The 21800-nt window shown below is 38.7% G+C and overlaps 1 long non-coding RNA gene across 2 annotated transcripts in view; it reads left to right on the top strand.

Annotated features, from left to right (window-relative positions):
- Positions 1–21058, top strand: part of LOC120758939 (uncharacterized) — a 32641-nt gene extending 11583 nt beyond the window's left edge. The window contains exons 1-3 of one of the 2 annotated variants that reach the window (XR_005703074.2): positions 20426–20524; positions 20602–20709; positions 20967–21053. This is a non-coding gene — a long non-coding RNA (uncharacterized LOC120758939). Of the gene's footprint in view, positions 1–20425; positions 20525–20601; positions 20710–20966 lie in introns of those variants that run through there. The other variant, XR_009208308.1, reaches the window with a different exon arrangement.
- Positions 21059–21800: the final 742 nt, after the last annotated feature.

The following is a 21800-nucleotide window of genomic DNA, read 5'->3' as shown; positions in this document are numbered from 1 at the left end:
GGCTGAAGTGGTTGGAGTGGTGTGATCTCTCCCTGAGTTGTAGAGGACACCTGTCACTAGGTGTAGTAGCAGTGCCCTTCTGTTACGTGTATTTTGAAAATCAGTGTCTGCAGAAGAGTTGAAAAAGTTAAATGTGAGGAACTACTCAGTGTTTAAGTGGCTAAGATTACTCAGTACTCCTGATATATATATATATATAAATTTCTGCTCTTGTTGATTGTAAGTACTTTTCAGTCTGTTGAGTTTTTTGCATGTGCTTGATCACATGTATAATATCATGAAGTCCCTGTATTCAGACCAATAGTAAGGTTGCATCTGTACTTCACCATTGATTACAGGGTTAGGAATATTTCAACAGCCCCAGTAAAGACCAGAGCAAGCACATTTTTCCTGAGGGAGTAGACTTCTGAAAGCAGCAGTTAGATTCTTCAGGACATAGCTTCTACCTCAGAAGAGGTTTAGGCTCCTTTGCTGCCTCTAATACCAGACCTAATTATGACCTACTGTACTTAATGATGCATTACTGTGTTGGGTAGGGAAGGCATTACATTCCCTGTCATGGAGCTTGACAAGGTTTATGTTGACTAGCATTACGATTATTTTCAGCCACGTAAGGGAGTACTTATTTCCAGACTGATGCAGTGGTATCTGAAATCAGATTCCGAATCTCTGTTCTTAATCACATAATGTTTAATTTCTTTTTGTTTGTTGATACAGCTTTTAAGTGAGTGCTTTGATTTTTAGTCGAAGCCCAGGTAGTGCTTGAAGCAATATAGGACTGAGCTCCTGTTCAATCTTCTTTTCTTGAAACAAAGATTAATCCATGGCTGAAGCATTAATTTGAGGGGAAGACAAAATGTAACACAGGATTGTTTGTGCTATGGAGTGCATATTGTTTTCTCTGGTGCCTCTCACCATGAGTCTCTGAGTTGTGTCCAAGGTATAGGTGTCTTTTACTGAAGGACCAATTTTAGTATTACCACTGTGTCCAAGAGGCTCCAGCAATATCTGAAAGTCAGGAGTGAATGACGGAACTAAATGTTTAACTTACTAATTCTGCCTGTTGACTGTTATGCCATGCAGGTCTCCACTACACAGTGACAAAGAGCTTTTCTCCTACCATCTTTTAGCAGTCAGCAATCTTCAGCCACATAGGTTTTATTTCTCTTCAAAACCAGACTTGGCAATAGCAAGATGACCCTCCTGGTTCTGAATTAAGCGGGCACAGCAGGAAAGGAATCCTGTGTCTGTAGAGCTCTGTAGAGCCTTTGCTATCATAGTAATGGTTCTTAACTGCCTGAAGCTGCCTGCTTTCAGCTAAGGAAGCCTCTTGTGAAAACATCTCAGTTCTCAAACATTATTTGTAGGCAAAGCATCATGTGTGTCAGGAACTACAGATTTTTCTTTTAAGTATATTAATATGTTGGGATCCCTGACTTCTGCAACAACTATGACAAAATGCAGGCTGAAATATAATTTATGCTTTACAATCTACAAATTTCTCAGTCTTGATTTTTTGGTGCTGCACAAACCAGAAATCTCCCAGCGCCTAATTACAAATTTTCAAGGAGAGTTTCATATTATTTTACTAACAGTAAAGAGCGACAGGCCAAAGTGATGTCTGTTATCCTCCTGCACCAACTGTGAGTCTGACCCAAGTCAAAGAGTTTTCTTACTCAGTATAAAAAGAAGACACTTTAGTCTCATGTTACCCTGCTCCCTTGAAGCTGTCAAATCTATCTTACCCTTTCATCTTTGCAGTGAAGTGTGACAACATAGCTTAAAAGTGTCAAAGGTTGTAGCTTTTTTTAAGAGTATCTATTTTCATCTCTCAAGAGGTTATTAAAAAAACTAATAACAACCTTGAGAATAGCTAGAAAGGGAGCACCTGTACAAAAGCAATCTCTGTAAAAACAATAACAAACCCACCAACATTTGTGTGATAGGGTGAGAGGGGAAGTGAAAAAATGCAAATTCTCCCTCTTAAGTGTTTTTTTTTTTTCCCTATCTTTTTCTAAGTGAGAGGTTTCTATATCTGCAGCCATGGCCCCAAAGGGAAAAAATGGATTAGAGTGAGATATCACATTGCAGAAAATTAGTGTTGCAGTTGTCTCTTTACACAGACAGAACCTTGGGCCTGAGTCATGCCAAGTCTGACTTCTCACCCAGTGGATTGTATGTCACTGCACATGTCCATGCCAGTCTTTAACGCACTTGGCAGTGAAATCTAGGGATTGGATTCTCACACATTACCGAGAAGCTTAAACCCATGTCATTCATGACTACAAATATATTTAGGAGCTTTCTGCAGTCAGGAATACTTGGGGAGAAGTATCTATCTGGTTGCCTGTTGGGCTTTACAATGGTTTTGCTAATGCTGGGTACTCCTGTTGTTTGGCTTCAAGCAGTGAACTGAAAGCATGCCCTATAATGAATAAAACTTAGCTGGAAAGAATTCTTTTGTTCTCACATGGGTTTGCTGTCATCTCCTGAAATTTTATTCATTTCCTTTTGGAAATGTCTACAACAATCAAAGCTTGATATGGTTGCCAGCCATTTGGTTTAAATAAACAGCTGTATTGATTTACAGAGATGCTGGGCCCTGTGCCAGCTTTTTCTTTGCGTTACTAGAGAGTCCGAAAGGTCCCTGACGTAGTGTGCCCTTGGCTGAGCTCTCTCTTGTCTGCTACATCCTACTGTATTCAGTGTCTTTCTACATGTGAAAGAGGACTGGACATTAAGAGTGTAACGATTTATGGTGTGGAAACTGGAAGTAGCCAGCTAGCTCTTGGCTTGGTTCTTTTCATCCCAAGCCCACATGTTTCTCAGCCCCTCTGGGAATCCCAGCATTTCCTTTTAAGCTGCTTTAAACATGATTCTGTTTCTCTGCTTTTTATATTTTAGAAAGAAAATCCCTGGAAAATGGCTTTCTTGGAGACATTTCCTTTCAGAGACTATACTAGAGCAGAAAATATAAGTAGAATGGAAAGCACTGGCTAAAGGTTTTATACATTTGTCCTTTGACAGGCTATTTTAACACGGGGAGTAGTATAGCTAAGGCAAAATAGGCTGTAAAATCAATTTTAAAAGCTGGCTAAATACCTAAGCTGTGGTTTTTGAGTTCATGTTGTACCGCTATGGCAACAGTGCTACCAAGCTAGCTCAGATGGATGTGTTTGTGGGAATGTTAGCAGCATAGCCCAGAGTCTTCCTCTCTGCCAGAGAGGCGGTGTTCTTTCTGTGCGACAAACAAGGCATCCCAGGAAATGGCCTGATAATCTCTGAGGCCTCTTAGCTCTTTAAAGCATGGCCAGTGGGGAAAAAGCCATCTGGTTTTAAACTCAGATGGCCATCAAAAAGGTCTGGCATGAGAGTGCTGCTATATAAGATCTAGATTTTAATTTCTTATGTTTGAGAGTCAGAATGACTAAAGGCAGAACGTACTAGCTGTTCAATTTAGTGGCAACTGCCTCTTTAGGAAACCAGTAATGTGACTTGTGATAAATACTGGGATACAAATGTGATCATAATTTAGAACTTTCAGTAAATTCAGACTGACGTATAATCAGGTAGGAAAAAGAAACATAAGAATCTTTATTCCAGTGGCTTGGGATCAGCAGACAGAATTCATCTCAGATTGCTGAGTTTGTGATTAGTTGATATGGCCCTTAGAACTTTTTTCACCTTACTCTTCTGGACTTTGATCTTACCAAACTCTTCAGGACTGCAGGCCTGGGCAGTCTGCAGAACCTTGCAGCACCACCAGAAGCAACAGTGGTTAAAGCAGCAGCTCCCTTTGGGGTTCTGTCAGCTCATCCAGAAGCTGATTTTTGGAGGTAGACTGTGCTATTTGCTACTCTGCCAATGGAAACTCTAAGTCCAGTAGACATGGTGACCTATTTTCAAATTTCTTCTGACATCAAACTGTGATTATTAAAAAATGAATGGAGTTGGTCTGCTAGCCTTGAAAGTTTTCCAGGGTCTAGGTTAGCATTCCCTGGCTTCTTGTTCTTGAGTCACTGCAAATTTATCTATTCTTGGAAAAGAGCAGGACGGGTCAGAGTAGTGGTCTTGTCCTTCACAGTTGTGTTCTAGGCCTTACTTCATGTCTCTTCCACTTAAAAATGTGGAGCAATATATTGAACCAGTCTGTTGATGTTGCAACCTTGAGGTGTTTTGTTTTTTCAGCTCTGGATTTGTACAGATTTTGTTTCAGTGTCTTGGTTGTACACATGTAAATTTTGCCTTCTGCCTTGCCATGTAGATCTCATGAGGAGGATGGCCAGTAGGCCTCATGTGTATGTTACATATTTCTAAAGGGGCTTTCTGGTTGATCTGATAAACAGCACATTCCTTAGAGAACAGCAAGGGCCTGCAGGGAACTCTTTGACATGCCTGACCTTTGGTGAGGTGTTACAGAGCAAGCTAAGGTCATTCCAGAGGTTATGTTTTGATCTTCTGTTTCTTTAGGCCTGCATTAAGCGGAGGGGATTAAGGGATTTTTAGTAGTCTATGTGAGGGCTCCACTGCTGGCGATAGCCTCGAGAAGAATGTTTGTCATTCCCACTGCCTGCTGTGGGAAACTCACAGGATCACTGCATCAAGTGCTGGGACTTCTAGAGAGTCTTAAGCAAGAAAAAGCCTGAGGCAAGGTACATCTTTCTTACCTAGCTGGGGCATTTCTACAGCAGATGCTGTTTTATAGCTTTTTGATTGATTTCTCCAACAACCTTAACTCTAGATTTAGGCAAAAGGAGGAAGGTGGGAAGAAAATAAGCATTTTGTCCAAAGTCTTTCTCTTGTTTTTGCTCATGTTAAATTTAATTTATAGCTGTTTAGATTACAATACTTAGAGGAAAAGTTGCTTGCCTTATAATTTACTATTTGTCCCAAACCCTGTGTTAATTAACTAGCTCATGCATACATATGCTTAAGTCATTTTACTCAACCTACTGGTGTTAAAAAGTGACATCAGAGTGTAGGTTTGTCTTGAGGGAAATCAATGCAGTGAAAACAGGGGGTTCTCTTGGGGCAAGCTGCAAGTCCCAGCTCTGGCACTGTTCACTTTGTGCTGTCACCTGGGTGTGAAACCTCCGCCTCCCTCTTTCATAATTCAGCCTGTGCTGTGCAAGGGATGCACCCACACACAGTGAGGCAATGTGGCCACAGGAAGGCTGCACTCCTCCACGTACATTAGTGGTGCTGAGAAACAAGGTTTATTAGCTGGCGTGGCTCAGGACAATGCAGGTTTTTCCACTTCCAAGATCTGAACTGGCTTTTGTTTTCATAAAACAGTGTATCACACAGTCCATAGCCAAAAGGCACTAGAGGTTGAACGTTTTAACAATTCTATCAGGATTTTAAATGTGCACACTTTTGTAGCTTCTACTTGGAATATAATACCCAGTTATTTTATAGAGATATCCATGCCTGGAGGTCTCCAGGTGCTTTCAGATTATTAGCAAAATTCTCCATTATTGTATCCTTTATCTGTCATCTTCCTTCTGCTTGATTTACCTGTAATGTTTCCCAGTGGGTGACAGTACTGCAGTCAACATCAAAGCAAAGGACTCTTCATTGTCTTTGCTCTGCACTGTACTTACATATCCCCAGTATGATCAGAAATCTTCTGAATTAATTCTGCCTACCAAAGTCTGTTATTAAAGACAACAACAGTATGGCATAAAAAACTCTCAATCCCAAATGAGAATTTACATGTGAATATTTGGTGAAGAGAAAGGTTCTGATTAGGTTCATAAGGTATTGTGACTTCCTGATTTTCTCTTGTATTACTCAAACCGTCAGTTACCAATAGCTATTTGTCACAAAATCTCAGTGGTATTTCAAGAAATGAATTGTATTGCTTGAAAACATGGTACACCCCCAGAACGACCAAAAGGAAATAGGTTTGTATTGCAAGACACAGACAGTGGAACCCGTCTGGTTCACAGAGGGTAGGGTCATTCTTGTCTTTTCATTGCTAATTGGGTTCCAGAACTGGTTTCTTCCATCATGAACTTACAATAAGATAAACTGACTATGAATAACTCTGTTCACCAGTTTTCCTTTGGGAATAATCTAATCAAAATTTCTCAAAAAATTATCACCTCAAATGCATCCTATGCTTGATCTCCTAAGACTTCTTCATTAGTGCTTCTTTCCTGGGTTTCTCTCTCTTACCCTTGATGATTGTTCCAGAAGAATAGTCTTTCACTATTTTAATGTCCTCCCATTGTGAAGACCTATCACTTTAAATATATAATTCTCTTGTGCTTTCCAGAAGCACAAGTATTTGAAAAAATACCTGTATTTTTTTTAAAAAAAAAAAAAAAGGTAAGAATGAAGGCTAGAAGATGCTCCTCATCACGGCAGAATGTGAACATATTCCATGCAAAATAGCAAGGCCATTGTGGAGTATCTGTGACCTTCAGGATGTGTTCTAGCTCATCTTTCCACATAATTATACATGGGAAATAAAATTAATGTAATAAATTGCTGGCTTTTGCAGATGTACGATTATTGTATTGGGTTCTTGCCTTTTAAAAAGCAGCATTTCACCTACTGGCATGATGTGATCCAAGAATACTGTTCCATAGCTGTTGTTTCTTCCCACATCTCCAAAGAAATCTGCAGGTTGTTGTTGCAGAAAACACAGCGCTTACTGCTGACCATTGCCACATGTGTTCCAGCACTGTAGCAGTGAAAGTGTGAAGTGTGGGATCAGGTCACTCTGTGTTCTCAGATGGATGGCACCACCTCTACAGGTCTGCCTTCCTATTTCTTATTTCTTTTATTTTTAAATTTCCCTCTCTCTCATTATTTCAAAATTAAGCCACATGAAACCTGCCCCCAAAAATCTGTCTGCTGACCAGAGCTGTTAAGTGCTGGTGCCAGAGAAATGAGTGTGGCCTGACTGGACTAATTAAGTTGGCCAGGGCACTTGAGACAAGCTCAAAGAGTCACAGTGGGAAAGGCAGAGAGAAACACCAATTTCTTCTATGCAAGTATTAAAGGAAACCAGCTGCTCCAAAATACCCTTGGTTAGTGAATGTCTCCACAGGCAGTCTGCTAAGGGAGCAGTATCTGGAGCTTAGTAAAGCTGACTTTTTAAAAAGCAGTACTTGAAAAACAGAAGGATCCATTTTTAATTATTTTTTTAATCCACTCCCCTTTGTAGTCATTTGCTTTCACCCTAGCTTCTAGCAAATTATACTTTTGGCTTCTGCAACCTTTTTTTGCAAGACTGTTAAAGGTTATATGGGACCATCTTGGCAGGAGGGCCCTACCCATGTTATTTTACCCTCAGAGTAAGAGCTTTGTGCTAAAGCCCTCTTCTGTTTTTGAGCAATTGAAGCAGCATTGGACTGCTTCAACTTGAGTTTTCACTGATGCTGCTGATTCTGCATGCTTTGTTGATTATGCTGCACCACTTCCACCTTTAATGTTTTTCTGGTTTTTTAGACAAAAAGACAGAAGTGACAATGGTTTGAAAATGGAACCAATAGCAAATGTGAAGCCAAAAGTCCCATGTTTTCCTTGGCATGTCATTACTGAAGGATCTAAGAGACATGTTTCATGTTTTGTCCAGTATCTCTTATAGCATAAGTTAACTACTAATTTTTGCAAATGCTGATAAATCCTATCTCCTAGCTGAAGTCCAGTGTGAGTAACTATATTCTACCTAAAATTGCTCTGCAGTTTCATTTGAACATGTTCTTGACTTCCCACATTAAATTGTGTGGCACCTGAATTGCCAAATGGCAAGTGCCAACTCTTAGCTCTGTTTCAGATGCGCAAACTCTCTGGGAAAGAGCAGAGGGAGGGTTTGTCCCTATAAAATTTGTTGTGACGTTAGTGACGTTCCCTATGGCTCTTCATAGAGTCCAGTGCACATCTTCACTGCAATGAGAAAGGAATACAGTGGGGAGTATCCAGCTGAGATTTGTTATGTGATCAGTTGTAATGAGGAAACAAAGGTGGTGGACTCACAATCTTACCAGAATTCATTCTACAGCTGAGCTTTGTATTGTCAAGTCCTAACAAAGAAAAATGGCTTCTCACCTTTCTCCTTCTTTTTTTTTTTTTTCCCTTGCTACTGCATTAAAAAAAAAAAAAAATAAAAGAAAAATAAAAAAAAATTAAAAAAAAAAGGAATGATTAGTGTTTCCATATTACATTATGTTTTTCTGTATCTGGGTAAAGTCTTCAACTAAATAAGAATCATGAAAGCAAGGTAAGGAGTGAACAGGACTTCCAGAAGAGATGTTCCAGCAACTGCTTCACTGTTATCCTATTTAGGAGACCTGAGTGTAAGTCCCATCTCTCAGGAGATTTTCTACAGTTGGCAAGTTACTTTACTTTTCTGTTTCTTAGCTCCTTGGTTGTACAGTAAGGCTGAGAGCATTGCCCTGCTGGAGCTTGCTGTAGTGAATAGCAGCTCCCCCTGTTTTCAAGGGGGTATCCACTGGCTGGGAATCACTGCAGCACTGCTGCTCCTCTTTTTTTCTGCTGAGAATGCTGGCCTGTGGTTCTAGCAAATGCTATTCCAGGCTTTACTCATTTCTGACTTCTCTAGTCAGAGATTGTAAGAAAAAGAGAGGCCCAAGCCAGGGTGGTGGTTCTTTTTCAAAGAACTGGTACAAGAGTTAGCATTTAGGCAAAGTGTGAGGGTGTCTGGGCTTTTGCTTGCTTTTCCCTTACTCCACAGAAAATGCTGCAGATTCTTTGTATGTGTGTGCACAGTGGGGTAACATGCCCAACTGAGATCCAAACACAAATGAAACAGAACTCAAGAAAAGTTCAAAGTTGACACAATCCAAGCTCTTGCTACTAGGGGGAAAAAAAAAAAAAGCTTCTCTACTTTTCCTTTATTAAAACAAACAAAAATCCCAAACAAACAGTAAAAAACCAAAACAACTCCCATCCCACTCATCTTCCTTTTTAAATGTATGCATTTAAATCAGCACACTGCTCTTGGAGATGGAAAAGAGAGAGAGTTCTATTCCCTAAGCCTGTTTTTAATCATCAGATGATTTTTGAGAAAACCTCTGAACATTCAGCACTTTGTGGTCAGTTCTCCCTGCCCAAACAAAGAGTGATTTCTGCAGACATTCCATAAACACAGGAAGCTTTGACTGTGTCTCTAACAGATAGGGAAACAGAAAAGTAACATACACACAATATAAAGGCAAAAGCTAAACTTGCCATGATAGCTCAGATGAATGTAGTCCAGAAGTCTGACTCTATAGCCAGAGCCAGATGTTTCAAACAGAATATCTAAAACCTGTAAAGTACAGTTCTGACATAACCTGCCTATATTTTATTTCTTTTTAATTATTGGTTTTCCTTCCTGAAGCATGGCACAATCTTCCATTTGAATCTCTGGTTTCATTTTGTTTCTTTGGAGGGGTAAAAGGATCAGCATAAGGGGCTAAAAAACTGCTGTGAGGAATTCCCATGGTGTTTAGCTTCCTGATCATCTCATAACTGGTTTTAATTTTTATCTGAAAAAATATTAGTCACAATTTTATCTGCTGCAGGAAGTTTCATGGGTTCATGTTTTATCCAAGTTTTCATCCAGTGTTGTTTGTTTGTTTGTTTGTTTGTTTGTTTGTTTGTTTGTTGTCTAGCTCCTTACTGAGTGGTTTGTTTTTCTTCTAAAGAGTAGATATAAAGAAAATCTTGCTTATCTTTTCCTGCACCATTTGTTATTTTTATATAGCCTAATTTTTGTTAGTTTCCTTTATAAAAGAAACATTTAAGTTCTTTTCATACATGAGATTTTTTTAAAGAGAAGTTTTTACCTTCTCTAATTCCCTCACCAGTCTTTCTCCTCAGCTTCGCTTTTGCCCAGTTGCTCTGGGCAATTCTTGCCAGAATCAAAACCACAAACACAGATGAAGGTATCCCTTTCCCTTTCAAATAGCCTTTTAATATTGTAATTATTTTCTTTTCCACATGAGTGTTAACCTTTCTAACCTCATCACCCCAATGTACAGATTTGAACAGAACTGTCAGCAATTAGCCACCCGAGCAGTTAGTTAACAAGTGAAATTCAGAACATTTTTCCCAAAGTACGTTACTTCTCTCTGAAAAGTAAAGAATTTGCCTGATGCTAGCCTGTCCAGTTTTTTCATTTCTACCCATTTAAAAGTGCAGGAGAGAACCTTTAACTGAAACATCCCTAACACTTCATGATGATTACTGTGAATAAATTGTCACTGTTAGAATAGCCGAATCCAAGGGCTTTTAATCAGTCTGAATCAGAATAATGTCATGGTTTTTTAGAATCAGTATTCTTTGACAGCCTTCCTAATTTTTAATTGGTTTTCTAAAATTCTTTGTAAATATGATTTCTGCGTTCACAGATCCTGTCATTGTTGTCAGCTTGTTTGTCAACAGAAACCCTGTTCCAGAAGTTTGTGTTCTGTAGAAAAGTTTGATACTAAAATATTAATCAAATGAGACAAAACAACCTCACAAGATTTTGAAATCTTCAGCATAGTCAAAAACAAATACTAAGTATCTTTCGTGATATTATATCATATTGGTGGTATTAAAATAACAATGGAAAAGAAGAAAAAAACAGTTTTACTTTTAGTAATGTGTATTCCTCCAGATGTTTCAGATTTCCATTGCACTCTTCTGTGGTAAATTCCTCTGTGAAAAGTTTAGTTACCATTTCATCAAGAGAGGGCTCCTTAGTTTTTGGTGTGGTTTTGTTTCACCCCAACTGCTCTGTGTTAACAAAGACAAGTTAAAATATTGTATGTTCTATTGCACTCTACAATTAAGAATTATAACATCTGAAATATTGTGTTCAGAAAAAATCCCCAATAACATATCATTATTGGGCTTATGCTGAAAGCTGTTTCATTTGGTTTGGTGAAACTCTCCATTAGCATCCCAGCTGGTTTCCAGTTAAAATCTGCTTTTGATGTATCTCTGCTCCATCCTTCTCTTTTCTCAAATCAACTCAATCTGAAACCTGGAAATTCCTGTCCCATGACTAATGGACACTGATGCAGCTCCTCCCTGCAAGCTCTGGTCCCTGCTCCTTTGGGTGGGCTTTGAAAGTGACCAATAATAAGGAACACAAGACTCCTGGCCCTCCACACTGTTGTATTAAACTTGCTGGCATGGTGGCTTTAGCACTGCCCGATTCCAACATTCAGCCAGATATGATAAGAAATACTGTGTTTTACACTAGTGTAAAATGACTGTATTTTACACTACAGGCAGTGTAGTTAAGTGGCAACAGAGTGCGTAAGTTGCAAATGTTAAAGTGGTTCGAGTGATGCATACCAGAACTGCATCTAAAAAGGAACTCTGAATCAGCTGTTCTTAAGAAAGCTGTCAGCAACCTTGAAGAATTCCCTGCTGATAAGCAAATGTCATCTGACCTCACCAGGTAAAGGCTAAAAGTGTTTTGCTTTGGGTTTTTTAAATTGAAAGCATGTCTTTACATCCTTTATTCTGCTGAACCATTTTTTTCAGCGGTGTTTTTGGCTGGTTCATCCATCACAAGCTTCTATGGGAAATGTAGGCGAGCCCTGTAAAGGCAGGGTGCAGATTAGATCCCATGCAGATTTCCAAAGGCAGCAATGCAGCAGTGAGACCTTTTCCCTTTTCACTGGGAGCAGCTGCTGCCCAGTGTAACAAGATGTCTGTGCCACCAGTGTCCCTGAACCCAAAAGGTTTTCACCCAGCCCTGTGGTTGCATATGAAGAGATTGGGATTCTAAGGACAAAGGGTGTTGGTGTTACAGATACTGGATCTTTTTCTTGGAAGTCAATGGGGTTTTGTTCAGTGGTCAGTGGGATTTTTTTTTTTTCTGTGTATATAATTAGGCAGAGATAATTAAATACAAAATTCTAGCAACTTGGTGGAAGTAAAGGACTAAAGGACCATTATGAATAACTGTTGCAGTTGTCAACATTTCTATGCTGTTTTGAGGGGATTAATATGCAACCACAAAAATTTGTTCCAGGCAGACACTTGGCATTAAAAGATGCACTCCAGGATTTTTTTTCCCCCTCATGTTTGAATTTAATCCATCAGGCCATTTTTAAGTAGGAAAAAGACTTTGTTTTTGAAAGCTGAGATTCCTGACATAGTTCTGGTTTCAGAGGGAATATTTAGGAAATGAACAAGGGCCACAGGACTCTGCCTACTTATTTTGCCCCCATTCTGCCTCTCTTCATCAAGCCTGTTTTGTGTTATTATGTTCTTGTGCTCTATCACAGCCTGTGATAGGGACAGATAAAAATGTAGTTCTAGGTTTGTTCTTCCTCATTTTTCTCTTCCACTCAATAAAAGCCTGTGACTGGTTATGCCTATTGACTCTCAATAGCAGTTGAGGGTTTCTTTGGGAACTTCTGGGAAATCTCATCTTGGTTATGTATTCTGTACTCAGTGACTGCTTCCTGTGCTCACATGTAAAATAAATTATGCACCCCATAATGTCCTGAAAGTTGTCATCTTCCCCCAGTCATCCTAACTGTCTTCCAACAGACAGGTTTTCAGCTGTTTCTGGAGTAAATGATTTATTGTGTAGACATGAGAGCAGAAATTGATCTAGTCCCAATGCTCTTGCAATCATGTTTCTACTGTCAAATTTCTGCTGTTCTGGGGCGGGGGAAATAGCATTAACATAGGCAATGTTTCATCTGATTTTAAAATAATAAGGGAAATCAGAAGAGGGAGAATGTTTAGAATGCTAAAAGAATACCTTTAAATTAGAGAGAGATTAAGAAAAAGAGAATGATGAAATTTCCTTACTTATAAATTAAGAACCCCTAAATGGAGGGTTCTCTCAAAAATTTGTGAGTTGCGAAATGCTCACCTGGCACGGAAAATCACTCAGTGACTTGTTCATTTTTCTTTTAATCTTGAGTGTCTAGTTTTGCTTTAAAAATAAGCAGTGTGGGTTCCATGTTGAATTCCAGTACTGAGTAGCATAAACCCTGAGAATTTTTTTGTAAGTTCAAACGCAAAATGTGCCATGAGGTAACAAAGAATCTACTATTCCGGGTGTGAGTTTTGCTTCAAACATTGTCTGTGAACTTAAGACTATTACTTGTTACTGCTGCACTGTCTGTGGTGTAAAATGGGCTTCTGCAGCCCTAAGATCTGAGAAAAAAAAATCTCTGAGGGCTGAGTGCTCATATTTGAAACATAAGAGAGAAGAGCAGTAATCCCTGTTTTCCTCAGAGCCAGCATGTGCACGTTGGCTCTGCCAGAGATTGCTCAGGTTGGCCATGGCAAAGGTGACCAGAGGCTCAGGTAGTCTCGTGCCTTGTTAGTCCAAGCTTCTGGTCACCAGCTGCATTCTCTCAAAGACAAGGCTCTCTTAAAAGGAGATTTAGTGTGATTCGGTATGATTTGTAGTTCCAGTGATTATACTGATATTTCATGTAATTATTTTTAAAGCTTTAGTCACATTTTCACCCACTTCCCTTGATACTGATGCTAAGATGTGCTGTATAGAAATGAGTAGGATATATGTTTTCTAACAGCAATGCAGTGGAAGATAGCAGTAGTCTTAGTTGTGTACAGTTCTCACAGTGCTTCACAAATAGCAGTTTTTCAACCTGTTTTAATTTTTTTCACAGACTCAGAGGCACAAAGCAGGTAAGCTACATGGCAAGGGCACTAACTGGGAATCAGGGATAAGCCCTCATTTAGAAGAGAGTTCCTTCCTTTTATTTAATCTTTACAATATTACATGAGCTTTCATAAAACTTCTCTTTCAATTAAAAAAAATCATGTAATGTTTTTAGAAATCCAGTCAATTGAAACTATTTCGTTTGTCTTTTGATTACTGTTTTTAAATGTAAAGAACATGTTTTAAAGCTGTTATGAAACTTGACACTGTCATTTATTGAATAAATTATTTATTTGGGGGGAAGAAACCAAAAATATTGTCCTCCAGCTATTTTGTTAGAATTTTTGAGAGCTTAAGGTCTTCATGCTCTGAAAGCAGTTGTTAAACAAAATAAACTGCATGCAGGAAGCAGTGAAATTTAATGTCATACAAAGTTCAAAAAGGATAAAATGAGACTTAAAGAGCTTATTCTTAACACCAAGCTCTTGTATTAATACTGAGAATTGATTCACCTCAGGTAGGAGGTGGGAGAATCCTGTTTTTTAAGGGTTTTTTGTTTTGTTTTGTTTGTTTGTTTTTTTAATTGTTCATTAATATTAAATATTCCATATGTAACATTTCAGACCAATTTTTTTTTTTTTTTTTAACATATGGGGCAGGAGTATATTCCCTATATATAGAGCACTCGACAGCCAGAACTAAATGTTTTATCTATGCATCCTCCCAAGGCTGCATTTTGCAGAACAGGGGAGGTTCTGCAGATACCCTGTTTAATTAGAGAAGCCAATGATCAGGTCTGCTCTGCAGAGAATAGCCCCAAATTAGCAATCCCAGCTTCACCTCCAAGCAGGCTGCTGGGACTATGTTGGGCAGTTATCATGCACAGGTACTAAGCAGAATTTGGTCCTGGCAGTGCTGTAAGTGCTAATTAGAGTTTATACCTTTGGGTACGGAAGCAGCTAAACGTCCTTCAATTCTGACACTTGCTTGGGGATTTTTACAGGGTGCTCATTATGTGATACATACATGCCCAAAGGATCTGTAAAGTGAGCTGGGTAATGAGTGATGCTGTGAGAAGAAAATATAAATAATAAACATCCCAGGAAGTTCTGAATATATCATTGTCTTAAGTACAGGAAATGCAATTATACCCTGGAGGATTGTAGAAACAGGCATCTATATCTTGCTTTACATCAGAGTAATGTGGGGAGTTTTTAGAGCGAACAAGAAGGGCTCAGGTGAAGTGTACAATATCCTTTAGTGACTTGAGCAGTTGCAGACAACAGAATGAAACCAGTGTTCTGCTTTTGCAAGGAAAATAACATGCAAAACAATCCTGACAGGCCTGCAACAGCTCTAAATGGTGTATTGCTTTTCTAATCCAAGGTAAGGTTTAACTGCTCAGCATGTACCCCACCTGCTGACTCAGGATTTATTTCAGCAAACCAACAGATCTTAAAATGTGATTTACCTGTTAAACACTTAAATTGAAATACATTACAAAATGTTTAAAAAGTCTTATTTTTTCCTTATTATTCACTTGTCATCAGGGTGCACTTGATACCAATCTGCTGACTGTTACTGGATTTGTTAATAAAAGCAGGAGCAATGAGCAAACGCTGCCAGATCTTGCCTTAAAAAATCCTTCAGGCTCTTGTGGCAATAGCCAAAAACTAAAAGCTGTACATAGAGAAGCTGAGCTGGCAACCTGTCAAGGATCCAAAAACTGCCTCTGTTTTAGACTTGCAGTAGTTGTCAGTTTTAACAAGGTTTTCAGAAGGAATAGCTGTTGACATGCAGAACTCTCATTCCATCAGTGATGAAATGAATCAGAATGTCCCACTCATGAGTCCTACTCATCTCTGTAGCTTGAGCAGAGCTGTAGATTAATGATATCCACAATATCTAAATCTCACTAACTCTCAGCAGTTGTATGTTTCGAAGCCTTGGCTCTAGAGCTGTGTACTGAAGAAGAAAGGTTATGAACAGCCTTCACTTTCATCAGGATTTGTGTTTGATGTGCTGGTGTTAGAAGTAGAACGTGCAACCTTTGTGCTAGAAGTCATCATCTGCTGAACTGAAATTGCAATCAACAAAGTAAAACTTCTGCAAAAAGGCCGCTGGGGAATTGTGGCTCTGGTTAAGCTCACTGCTCCCTGCACTGGGAAGGTGTGTGGGTGATTCTTTGTAAAGTGTTCACTTCAGCCATGAGCTTCCAAGAGTCTGGCAGAGGGCTCTGGTAACAGTTCAGTTGTTTGCTAAGCTTGTTGTTCCTGTAGACAAATGAATGTTAAAAGAGCTCCTAATGAAACTTTAGCTCCTGGCTGGCTCCTAGGCTGTTATCCAGCTGTAGCAGCTATGCCAGTTGAGTGCCAGTTTTCAATTCTGCGTGATTAACAATTCCTGCAGATCATAGGATGGTTGAGATGGATGTTAAACACTCTGACAGGCAGAGGATTACCACTTCCTGCGGGTTTATTGTTGACACTTCCAAACTGCTGCTTTGCCACCCACTGTTACAGAGCCAGCGAGGAACTGGGAGAGGTGTGACACCAGGTTCTAGACAGATTTCAAACTCAAGTGTTGCTCAGTAAAACGGATTGAAAATCTGAAATAAAGAAGCCATTTTACTGGCAAAACAAAGAGGAGCTGTGAGCTCTATCTGCAATGAGCTTAATGCTTGAAACTGGCACCTGCATGCTGAAATATATGAAATATATGCTGAAATACATTAATGCTGTGATACACTGCATTAATTACAATGGTACCTTTGTGATGGGTGTGCAGAGACTCTTCTCTCTGCTATTGCCCAAGGGCTGTTGTGGGGCAAGCCCATGGCAGGCTTGTGAGTAGCTTTCCCACACAAATGGAAAGCCATTAATTTTGGCATCATGGTATGTGGGATAATTTTAACTAACTCAAAGATAGTTTTTCACTGAAGAAAAATAGTATTTTTCACTTAATTTGTCAGCTTGCTATTTCAGATATTCCCTTTGTGTCTTGTAATTTGGATCTTATGGTGGAACATAAAAAATGCGTCTTCTGAGGTTTGATGAATTTACATTCAAATCAGGATTGATTTCAGGAAAATGATCTGGGAATTTATTTTTTCTATTTCATTGGGGCAGGGAGCAGTATGTAAAAGTAAATTATACAGACCCATCAGTTCTGCTCAAACAGCTTTTCATAGCAAAAAATAGCATGAAGATTAATGAGAACATCAAGTAATTTCTTCAACAACAAAAAACATTAACTGCCAAGTAATTAGTGAAATGTTTCAGAGAAAGAAAAAGGAGTTAATGAGAGGACAGATTAGTATCTGTTTGTTATTCCTGTGGATTGGATTTCTTGTGTTTACTACTGCTGAATCTCATCTGTCATGCTAATAACATATCAAGTGGCAAAGATCTCAGTGATACCAAATGCACGTTTGCTATCAGGGACAATAGGAAAGACCAAGATAAGGTTCTGGGACACATGGAGATAGATGTCAGGAGAGAGTTTGCACCTGGGCTGCACTCTTATTTCCTGAACTGGGACTGAACGTTTTCTCAGCTCTCTTGCTGTGGCAGCAGGTCTCAGGCTGTACAAATAAAAGGTCTGAAGTGAAGGGGATAAAGTATTACTTGTTCTGCTACATGATGAATGGTTGTTTATAAGATAAGGCTGCATGCATCTTTCTTCCCTTTCTCTCTCAGAAAAAAAGACTCAGATCAGAGAAAAAAACAAACAAAAAACCCCAACTTCTCTGGGTTTCAGTAGACAATGTTTTCTTTTATTTTTAAATGTTTGTTTGTTTGTTTAGTTGCTCCCCAGTGGGTCTGCTTTTGATGGTAAAAAAACACCTTTGGTCAGACCTGGAAGGGTTGGCTGTTGACAAAAATTTACACTGTTTGAAGGCACAATCAGTTTGGTTCTCAGGGTCTTCCCACCAGAAAGGTGAATATTCAGATCAAATAAATTAATTAGTTATTTACTTGAGGTATACACAGAGTTTGATTGAAACAGAATCATTCCTGAAATTAAGTGTAATATTAACTTTTTTGCTATCAGAAAATTTACTTTTCCCAGAGCTAAAATCACTCAGTAGAAATTTCCCACTCTGCTATTTCTTCTTGGTAGAAATCTCTTAAGGCTTTTGTCTGAATTCCTTGGTCATCAGTCATAGGCAGATAGGTTAACTTAGGCTGTATGAATGTGGACATATTTTCCTACATCCTGTCCAGATTCAGATCGCTGCCTTGATGTGTGATAGTTGAGAAGCTCCACAAGACAAAACTAAATCCTGTCAGGAGAGGAGTGCTCACATGTACAGCCCAACAACTTCTGCTCATTCACTTACTGCAGCAGCTTTTCTTTTTGCCTTCTGTGCTGTAGGAGTTGCTACTCCTGTATGAACTGCTGGGCACTCTGATATACGATTTCAGGACATTCCTAAAACACTTGAACTTTTCCCAGTTGCAGCCAAGAGAAGGGGAATAACTGTCTGCCCTGATATTTCTCTGCAGCATCTCTACTGTTCTATCAAGGGGTGGACATCAGAAATATAATCAGGTTTCTTGTTTCCTGTTTTTCCTTCCTGCCCTGTTCTATTATTGTATGTTACTGTACCAATAAGGTCAGTGACACAGGCCTGTTAGAGGTATGCAATGGTAATTGCTTTTTGTTCTGCCATGGAAAAAATCCCCAACAAAACTGCAGAAATAAACTTCAGGACACCTTGTAGTCTTGTAGATATGGCAGCAGATGTTACAATGATAGTGTATTTAGCTATATATATCTCAAAGCACTGGCAAATGAACTGCTTCACAAGGAGGGAACTCTGCCTTTGAAGGTATTGGCCTTCTTGTTGTCCACAACTTCTTTACTGCATTCAGTACAATTGGGTCTAATATAATTTGGCATAGTGTAAATCAGAGGAGATCACAACCTAGTGTGAATCACAACATTTAATGCAATTTCTGCACCACTGTAAGGTCATGCGTGGGCTCTCACCAGAAGAGTTGCTTCTTTCTGGATTTGTTGTTCACAGTTCTTTTCAGTTTGGTGTTTAGTACAGTTGATTTTAGTATTTCTTTTTTTCCTCCCTCATTGCATATTAATTGCCCTTTTCTGTTACTGAGCCTCTTTACTGTTCTTCTTTTCTATTGCACAATACCATACTCTAAATCAAAATGGACTGGGTATTTTTATTTTCAAGACTAGAAACTTTTTTTTTTTTTAATTAGAAGATTACTTTAATCAGATTTAAGTAAATGACTTGAGACTTCACTGACTGAGACATAAATCCAACAATATATAAATACAGATAAACAGTTTTAAATTATCTATTAATCTTTTTTTTTTTTTTTTTTTTTTTTTTTGGTCTGAAACGCTCTGAAGCTATAACAAGAAGGAAGTAGGAAGTCATCTTACCAAGAGTGAGCTTTGGGTTTTGTCTTTCTGTTACTTGTTTTTTTGTAGAATTTTTTTCAGAGAATGACATTGGTAATTCCTAACTACCAGCTAAAGCAAATCTAATTTAGAAAGGAAGCACAATACAAAAACTTGGGAGATATATTTGCTCAGCTGAAATCCAGCAAATAACAGTAGTGCAATTAGAGTGAAAGGAGTCTTAGGGAAAAAATAAAAAAGACCTTCTCAGGGCTATTTTAAGATCTTAAGTCATGAGTTAGGTCATGAGCTTCTTAGCATTTGGTGTGGTATCTGAGCAGACCCTCGGATTATAGATCAGGGCAGGTGCAGAAGACTATGCTATAAATACTTTTATACTTAAGGAGTTCACTAATTTCTCAAATGACAAACCAAACAGAAACATTAGTTCTGAAGAGGAAAATCATTAAAATAATTTAAAGCTTAATTTTCCAACAAGTCATCCCATAGTTCTTGATTACAGAAGTTAATCTGCTTTCCACCATTACCTAGAAAATGTTACAGAAAACCTTTTGCAGGGTTACAGCATATATTAAGCACGACTGGCATGTTCTGGAGTATTTCTGTACTCGTTTGCTGCCTACTGAGCTGGCAGCAAACTGCAGAGGACAGGCCATCAGGATTCCTACCTTCTATTTTAGGGCCTTCTCTTGCCTTATGGCTGGAGCATAGATGACCAATTTACCCAGGGAAAATTTGCGCTTTTTAATGCTTCTTTTAGAAATATTGTCCCTCGGTTTCTTCAGTGCAAAGCTCTTGGAGATCCTCACAGGATAAAATGCACTGACTGTACTAATAAAACCTGCCTGATTTCATCAGTATTATTTTATTTGTTTTTCTAGGTGAATACAGATGTTTTCAATTTCCTATTTTTTGATAATGTCCTACACTCATGGTGCTGGCTCCCTTTGTCCAAAAGGAACATTCCTGTTTTACAAGGGCAGCAGAGGTCTCCGAGACCTTTGAGAAATTGGTTTATATTTCATTTCTATTTCCCTTCCTGTGAGGGAACACTCCACTTTTCAAATGACACATACAGGTCTGTGAGTTCTCTCTGACTGACCTAACTTGAATCCTTAATAGCCTTTTAGGAGGCATGTTTTATAGAACTGGCAGAACCAGTTGTTAGGTGTCATTTCTTGTATATTCCTAAAAAAAAAAAAAAAAAAGAAGAAAAAACAAACCCAAACCAAAAAGAGACCTAGGAGAATAAGTAGGTAAAGCAACTCCAAGGGCATGTTTGAAGTTTTTTTAAGTGATTACGTCCACCTACCATTTTCTTTGTAACCAGAATCAACCCCCTGTGACCAACCCAGTCTCTGCCCAAAGAGCAGATCCTCCTCAAGGCAAATTTCTGCCGATGTCAAGGGATAGGTGACACGACAGAAACATCGTTATATAAACAGGTCCCAGCCTTGCTCTGTACTGTACTGTCACTGAAGTGTGGCATCACTTGCTCACAGGAGCTGTGGATTTCAAAACCAGGTATCCTTTCTGGTGCTTTGAGTTGGCTGTCTTGATTTTCTAAAGAGCCCAATTAAATTAACAGAATTCAAAATTAGTTCAGTAGGTACTCTCCAGAAGAAAGTGAAACTACTGCTGAGGGGTTCCTGCACCATTTGTCGATGAGATGAGATGATGAGATGAGCCATTGTGGTGAAAAACAAGAGGTGATAAGTAACATTAGACAATTGGTATTATGTCATAAAAACAGTTTGTGCTGCCTTCTTTTTTCAATAAGTAAAAATAATTGTATACAATCTGTCTTCACATATCAATTAAAGAGGGAGAGACTATACAAGCTATTTAATTTCTAAGCCTATCTTTCTTGGCCAGCTGGAACAGAAGTTTCCAAGTAATTGAATTAGTTAATGAAAGGTATAGCAAGCATGTTAACACATGTCTGTACTTTTCATATTCTCTCCAGGAGGAAAAGAAAAATTAAATCACCATTAGCCAGTTCAGCCCCATGGACACAGGTCATCTTGCTATAAACAAAGCTTATTAACTGGACATCCTCATGTAAGTAGAACTTTTTTTTTTTCCCTGTGGAGGTGATACCATCCTTCAGGGTTTTGGTTTTTTGGTTTTTTGGGGGTTTTTTTGTTTTTTTTTTTTTAACTTCGAGTTCCTTTCCTTCTGTCTGTATCTCACACTTTCTCCAGTATCCTAAAGGCTCCCATGTCATGGCTAACATTCTTTTAGAAAACTGGAGTTGCACAGGCATTCTTTTAAGAGCCTATCAGCACCACTCCCAAATTAGCCAGACAGCTATTTGTTTAATTTCGCAAGACATTTTCTTTCTCCAAAGTGAGAGGAGCTAGCTCAGTGAATTCCCAGCCGTGGTACTCTATGTTTTTTAAGACATCTTTTGTGGCAGAGGAATATGTTCTCCTAAACTAGGGCCAAAACATACCAATACATTTAACAAAGCAGTCAAGTTGTTGAACAATATGTAACTAGGTATCTTTTAAATATTCACTATACTTATCTCAGAAAGGCCCTAATCTGTTCTAACTGACTATAGTATAAAATCAAGATAAGTGCAAAGTGGAAAAACTACACTTTGGAGTTGGTTGTTAACAAATCTATAGACTTTTTCAATATTCCTTTGTGTTTTAAAACATTCTGTGGAAGTGCCGTGTTTTACTCAATAATTTTTACTGTTATTGTTGTACTAGTTTGTTATTAAACCAATGCAGTGAGAAAGGACTGCAGTGAGAAATCATCTTTTCTTTAAGTAGGCATAAGGAAAGCTTCT

Source organism: Hirundo rustica, chromosome 13 (assembly GCF_015227805.2).
Source record: "Hirundo rustica isolate bHirRus1 chromosome 13, bHirRus1.pri.v3, whole genome shotgun sequence".
Classification (NCBI taxonomy): Eukaryota; Metazoa; Chordata; class Aves; order Passeriformes; family Hirundinidae; genus Hirundo; species Hirundo rustica.
The sequence above is the reverse complement of the archived record's forward strand: the minus strand, read 5'-3'. Positions and strand labels throughout refer to the sequence as shown.